This window comes from Lipotes vexillifer, unplaced genomic scaffold (assembly GCF_000442215.2).
Source record: "Lipotes vexillifer unplaced genomic scaffold, Lipotes_vexillifer_v1.1 scaffold112, whole genome shotgun sequence".
NCBI classification, from domain to species: Eukaryota; Metazoa; Chordata; class Mammalia; order Artiodactyla; family Lipotidae; genus Lipotes; species Lipotes vexillifer.
The window spans coordinates 2884075-2891806 of record NW_006776285.1 but is presented as its reverse complement, the minus strand read 5'-3'; positions in this window follow the sequence as shown (position 1 = coordinate 2891806).

Genomic DNA, 7732 nt, shown 5'->3' with positions numbered 1-7732 from the left:
CCAAAAAAAAAAAAAAAAAAAAAAAAAATATATATATATATATATTGATCAAAGAAGATAAATAGAAGTCCTTAAATCAAGTTTCCCAGGTGTGTACCTGAATGAAAGAATCATTAGGAGAACTACAAGCTGGTTTCTTCCTTTTTTCCCTCCTTTGAAAATATTTATTGCATGCCTTTTTTATTCCAGCCATTTTTCTAAGCTTTGGGACTACACAGTGAACAAAACTGAGTTCCTACCTTCAAGGCACTATATTAAGGAGACATAGAATGAATAAACAAGTAAAAACAGAGTATGTAGCATGTTATGGAGAAAAAAAAATACAGTAGGATAAACTTCCACTTTGACTTGTGATGGAGTAACTGCTATCAAACCAGTTCTCCCATCATAAACACCTGTTAAAGCAGGATTTTAAAAAAAAGCATAAAAAGACAACTATTTGAAGACATCACAGAATATCCAAGGTAACCGTGACTTCAGGAAAAAGATTCCAAGATTCTAGAGGAAAAAGATACCACACAGATGTGACCGTGACACACTGTGCACAATTTCCACTTTGAGGCATCCTTTTGAGGCATTTACCAACTCCAAAGTTATGTACATTTGGAACGATTTTCTAAGAAACCATGCTGGAGCAGTGATAAGGGGCTAAAAAGCTAAGAGGAGACTTTTGCACTATCAAAAAAAAGAAAAACTGTGAATCTGCCAAGGAAGTGAGACTCTGGTGGACAACCCAGGACTAGGCGGTAAGAATAAGGATAAATGATTGAATTAGTGAATTGTGAGTGACAGTGTTGCATTACAGTTTTTCTTCTCTTTCCAACTATTTTTTGTTGTCTTTTACATAACCCAAACTTTTCATTCTCATTTTCTCTTTTCTTTTTACAGTCATTTTGTATAGATGGTGGGAATTTTGCTTGTTTATTTGTTTATTTTTAGCTGCATCGGATTTTCTTGCATAAGGAATAAAAGGTCATTCTACAGACTGAGAAAGATGGGTTTGAACTGAAAAGATGCAGCTTACTTGGCTTCTTAATTCAAGAGCACTATTATATGCGAAGTGCAAATTCTTTAGCAAAGGGTATCTTTTGGGAAGCGTCTTTCTTCCTCTATTCTTGGATAATATTTTGTTTTCTCCCGTTGCGGAGCACAGACTCCGGACGCGCAGGATCAGCGGCCACGGCTCACGGGCCCAGCCGCTCCGCGGCATGTGGGATCTTCCCGGACCGGGGCACGAACCCGTGTGCCCTGCATCGGCAGGCGGACTCTCAACCACTGCGCCACCAGGGAAACCCCAATATTTTGCTTTTATACAGCCATTATCTCTAGATGTTTACTTCTTCCTCTTCAGCACTAAGCCTCTAGGAAGCGCTGTCTCAACAAAACTGTCATTCTCTTTCCCCAGAAGCAGTGCCTTCCTAAGAGTGCCTTTGCAGTCCTATGCACTTTCTAAGAAGACTTCATTTTACTCCCCTATTGTCAGTGCTCTCATCTACCAGACTTCAGATATTTTCTCAGTATTCACCCACTCAAGATACAGCCCTCCTTTACTGGGAATAAATCACAGTCAATATTATCTCTACTTTACTCCTACTAGGATCCTATTGTATTCTGCTCTCTTCTGCACAATCCTTGTCTGACCCTCTGCCCTGGTTTGTAATCTAGAGAATGTTTACTTAAATGTGAATCAAAATTTTCAAAAATTTCTGCCTCCCTGCTATTGTCATAGGTTAGGGGTGATTGCCTTTGTTCTTTTTTGTTCATATAAATGTTTTTGGGAGAAGCGTATGTGGGAGAATTTGAAGTTAGGTGGCCATAATTAGCCTACGGGAAACCAGAGCTCTATTTTTCTTTAGGTACTGCTGTTTGAAGGTCAGAAGACTGGAAACATACCTGGAAAGTCCTCAAATTGCATAAATCATGATTTTGGCATTCATGTTTTATATTATAATTCTGTATTTTGCTAAAAAAAATTCTGTCTAAGGTTGAAACAGAATATTTTCCCCTCATTCTTCTGCACCTAGATTTAGTTCCTTAGCACCAGTTAATTTGGCAGTAATTTTCATAGTTCGTTTCTGATATTCATTTTTAATTGAAGACAAATGAATTCACTGCTTTTAAAAAATCTAATCTCAGATATCAGACAGATGGAGATGGAGAAAGAAGAAATTTCATTCCACTTATCTTCTGTTGGATCTAAGTCTTGCCTTGTATGCTATCAATGATTTATTTTTAACTTCTAGTTTCTCCCCTGAGAGCTGTTGATACAAATGCCATTTCTGACCTTTGGGGGTTATTTGTTTTTTGTTTTCCCTCAAATATCTTTTTTAACCTGTGTAGCAGAATTCTACTAGTCACACGGGAGCATCTGACTTCCACCTGAGCCATCAAAATATCACAGTCGTATATGCTTTTTACTTAAAAAATAAATCTTCTGATTAACTCTTTTATAAGAAAAGGTTAAAAACATTTTTCTATCTTACAAAAAAATCGTCAATAATTTCTATAGGACTCACTTGTTCATTCCACAATGGTGTACATATATTGTTCCTTATATTAAAATCTTATATTTTTTCCATCTTAAAGATGATTAAAATGAATGAATAATTCTAAGTTCTGCAAATGTGTAATAAAATGTTACAAAATATGGGATATTTAATCTGATGATTTTATTTTTTCTAGGTTTATAATGATAAAGTTTATTCATTATTTCAGACTATTGTAATAATCTCTATCTTTTGAGAAATATATATATTAAGCACATACTATATATGCCAGGCCTTGTTCTAGGTATATGGAGTATGGAAGCAACTAATGTGGAGAAGAGGGAAACAGAGATTAGATAAACAAATAAGTAAATTAACAGATAAAATAAAATATACCAGACTGTGGTAAATGTTTTGTTTAAGAATTAAAATAAGATGCAATGTGATAACTAATGGCTAGTTTAGATTGGATGGATTAGGTGAAGAACATTCTGGGAACAGGAAACAGCTTAATAGAAACAGCAAGATGGCCAGTATTGCAAAAAAAAAAAAAAAGGCTGGAAATGAAGAGAGTCTTGTTGTTTTTCTTTTTCTTTATAAATTTTGGTCTTTTAAAAAATACTGACACCATCAAATTAGAGTGAATCAGTTTTTGTGGAGATAATATTTGAAAATAATTTGAGATTCTAATCATCTAAAATACTTTGTGGACTCGATCATTTGTCAATGGAAAATTGAGTTGGTTCTTTTGATTCTTTTGATTATTAGCTCTCTTGTACTGAATAGAAATCTGCGGATGTGGTTTCAAGAAAACTCTGCTCCCTTTGAAAGAAATACCTCCCTAAGGATAACTTTTCAGCACTAGCAGCTGGAAAACTTTCTAGTTTAATGAAAGGAAGTGCTGAGGCAAGGAAAATCTGGTGTCTGCCTTTGCAGTCTTCCAAATGGTTCTTGGAGGCTCTTAATGTGCAATGAAGAAGACCAGGAATCTGGGTTGCATGCAGATGTTAAAGTCTTCTGAATTACCCTGTCTTCCTCACCATGTTTACAAAGCAACATGTAAAACCATCTGCCACAATAAAGAAAGAAAAACCCTTTTCCTCAAATACAGCCCAAATACACATGATAAACTGTGTGTGAGAGTGTGTATACACTATAAATTCTAATAAAAAACAATTGTATAATTCTGTATGATGATAGATAATTGTATCCTTGCCACTAGCTGTTCCCTCTATCTCTACACCCTGCTCCCAGACATCTAGATGACTAACTCCTTTACCTTCTTCAGAATTTACTACTCTATTTAAAATTATCTGTCATCCCCCTTAAAACTCTACATGCTTGATTCCCTTTTCATTATGTCTTATTCATTGGTCTTATAAAAAACTATATATATTAGATACAGGAGGGAATGCAGTGGTGTGGACATGATGCTGGCTATCTGAGGCTGTCAGAGTTAGCGCAAGATGAAATTCATTTGAAGGATGCTATGTCAAGAACTCTTCCATGCTCTGTTGAAGAAAATTTCTTAGAACTCCACAAAGGACTATACTAAGCAAAAATTCCCCCAAGGAGAAAGGAAAAAAGTTGCTTCTCTTTTCTAAGCTTGATATTATTCAAAGTGAAATGTATATCTATGCACTTAAACTGAAGAAGAGAAAGAAATCTTTTTGATCATTAAGGTCATCCTTTGAGTGCATTTTGAAGATGATTCAGGAATTTTGGAAAGATGTAAACAGATATTGAATAAAATACAGTCTCTTTGAAGCCAATTAAGAAAATGGATGAAAGTAAGGAAATACAAATGGCATTAAAAATTGAAATGTCACATGTAAAATATTTAGAAGATTTTTAAAAAATTAAATTGCTTTTTGATTTTGGCCCTTCTAATTTTTGCAATTTTATGCTTAAGAAAAGTTTAGAGTGCAAGAACTTGCTCTTAAAACTTTTATATAGTATACTAGCAAAAACAAAAAGACAACCTGAGAAAAATTTGTGTATACATGTATGTATAGTTTCCTTCTTTGTGATTTCATGAATGCATAGTTGTATTTGTTTCTGCATTATACATTAAGCTCTTCACTCTACTATCATGTCTTTTAAAATGAGACTAATCCACTTAAATATTTAGAATAATGTGTGCTACAATGTTAATTGTAGAAATTAAGACATTTCAACATGAATCTGGTTTTGAGAGATTGTACAGCCAACAGAGAAAACTGTATATAAACCTACCAGCTCATAGTATGGACTACATATGCAAAAGGAAGAGTGTGAAGGCAGCCATGACTCTAATGGAAAGAACAGAGTGAAACAAGGAAGAAAAAACAATGGTTCCAAATTTGTCCTATCTTGGCCTTCTGTGAACTTTAGCCAATAGTGAGTTGATTCTTTCCTGAACGGGTGAGGATTGCTGCTTGATGCCTGGAATATCAACCATAGAATAATTCAGTGGAAACTCCTAGAGGTAGAATATAGTAAATATTGCTACATTCTTTACGGAGTTCATTAACAATTATTTTTCATTTTATTATTTAAAAAATTTTTCAAAGTCTTACATAAGTTTTTACATAGAGAATTTTAAATGTCTAACTTAATGGATTTTGGTTGAATAGAAAGCATTAATCTTCATGAGCCTCATGCAATCAATAGCATTTGAGACTTGGTGGGAGAAGTACTTAATAGTGATACCTAGACAAATTATAGTCTATTTAAGTGGAAAGACATACCTTTGAGCTAGACAGACATGACAACATAAGGCAAATACACAGTGCTACCTTCCAGCAATTGGCTGTGTGTCTTCAATTAGGAGCAAATGCCTCAGAAGAATCAGTCTCCTGAAATCTGGCCTTCATAACAATGAAAGTAAAAATGACAACAAATGACATACTTAATTGATATGGTTTCTTAGTCTGTTCTGTATCATTCCCAAATATCTGGCTTTTTTATGGGAATGGGTTGGTTTAGATAAAGAAAATATAACTATTTGGCAAACTATCTCAATAATTTTTAAAATGCTCATTCTTACTGCCTAGTAATTTTACTTCCATAAAATAATACAAAATTCAGACAATGACTTATACAGAGAGATACTCATTGACATGCTAGGGAGGAAAAAAACAAATAAACAAAACAGCAAGTCTGATAATCAAGCTGAGAAATTACTTCTATTTCTAGGTGGAAATATCTTCTCTCCCAGAGCAATAAAAACAATAAAATTTTGGAAGAGATTAGAGAGGCTTAAATCAAGTGGTTAAAAAATGATTTTCTGTTGAAAATCATTGTGGGACACAGAGAAGGTGGAGAAGAGATTTTAAAAAGAGATAGGAGTGAGGATAAAAAGAAACAATAATGAAAATCTGGAAGTAGAGTATGGAAAGACCCCATACATTTTACTTTTCTGAATCCCTGTTTCAGCTTAGTAAAATGGGCTCTAACTAATAGTAACTACTAAGTGATTATAATTTATTATGTGTGAAAATATGGGACCAGTATTCATTCTTATAAAGTATAACCAGGGTTAAGCACTTTAGGGTAAAAGTGAGTTAGTCTTTGGGTGAAATGCGTAGGACAAAGTCTTTGGTGATGAAGTGTTAAAAACAACGGCACTCTTGTGGGTACCACCTTGTTCATCATTGGTGAACACATAATTTCAGTTTAGGAAGGGAAGTGGGAAGGCAATTTAGTTGGAAAGGGAAGGGAAAGTAGAATAAAAATAACAAAATTGTTTTCTTATTTTACTGCATATGAACTGAGAAAACATCAATCACACATGTCAAAGAATGATGGTAATAGAGTTGGTGATGGTGCCTGAAGACATTTTGACCCTTCCCTGGAGTCGGCAATTTTCCTGATGGTCAGTAGCTTCCTGAGGAAGGCGAAATGGCCCAAGTTTAAGTGACATGGAATACAATTCAGTTTGAGTAACATTGCTGGTTTCCAGTGACATAACCAATTTTTCAGATCTTTTTCACAAAAGATGACATATATGGTATGTCTTCATGTCATATCTACAAGGAGAAATCCTTTGACTGACTCATAAAGAAGAGAATTAGAAAATAGAAAAAAAAAAAAGTGTCCCAATTATGAAAGGTACAAAGCTAGTACTTTCAGGTATTTTAAACTAATTGCATATATATACATATGATATATAGATATGATTAGATATACATATCCTATTTAATCTACTATATATATTCTATTTAATCTACTATTTTTACCAGGTGAGTTAAAATCTATAGTTTTTAAGATATAGGTTTTAAATTTTTAAGATTTTAAAAATCTTTGTAATTCTATCAGTTTCACTTGACAAACAATATTTTGAAGATATGGTTGAGTGGCTTTTTAAAAATCATGGAGTAATATCTCCTTTTGTTTCTTTTAGTAAATTTTTTCCTTAAATTACTACTTTATCTGATAGTAATGTTATTTTGTTTAGGGTTTGTCAGTTGTATCTTTCACAGTTATCTTGTTTTAAACCTAACTTTTTGCTTTAGATATATTTCTCATAAATAGAATTTAACTCATTTTAAATCCAAATTGATATTACCTACATTTAAAACCTAACTCATCCATATTTATTGTTACTACTGGCATATTTGAACTTATTTATGTTAACTTATTTTAGTTTTCTGTTTATTTTTTCTTTACTTTCTTTTTTCTTCTTTTCTTGTTATTCAGTGTCAAGCAAGTAGCAAGACTCAAAATTTGAGTGTCTCATGGGTGAAAGTAAGTAATACAATGTTCTCACAAAGTATCATGCTTCTTGTTTGGTCCTTCACTGTCCATCTCCAGCATGTTATATACTGTATTTTATCTCCTCTTGATGAAACAGTGAATGAAACTTGCAAAACAAACTGAGTGATACAACTGTGAAATAAGCCAGAGTGTTACCAAAGCATCAGTTCTCACAAAGATTTTCTTAGGTAAGATACAGTTTAATGGCATAATTCTTATCATAAATTTCATACTCTATTGTCCTCCTGCCAATGTAATTATTGTTGAAATAATTAGAAGTTTTCCAAGTGGATGTTCACTGCCAAGGTAAGGAACTAATTAGATTCATGATTGACTTTTAAATTTTAATTACCTCATTTCTTTGAACAAATGTTTCTTACCTGTTTATATAAAAAGAACCTATAAAAGGTATACAAAAAGCAATGAAGAGGATGAAGCTATAATGTACATAATTATATGCATGCAAGAGCCTCCAAAATTATTGATGCAACAAGGATAAAATGTAATTT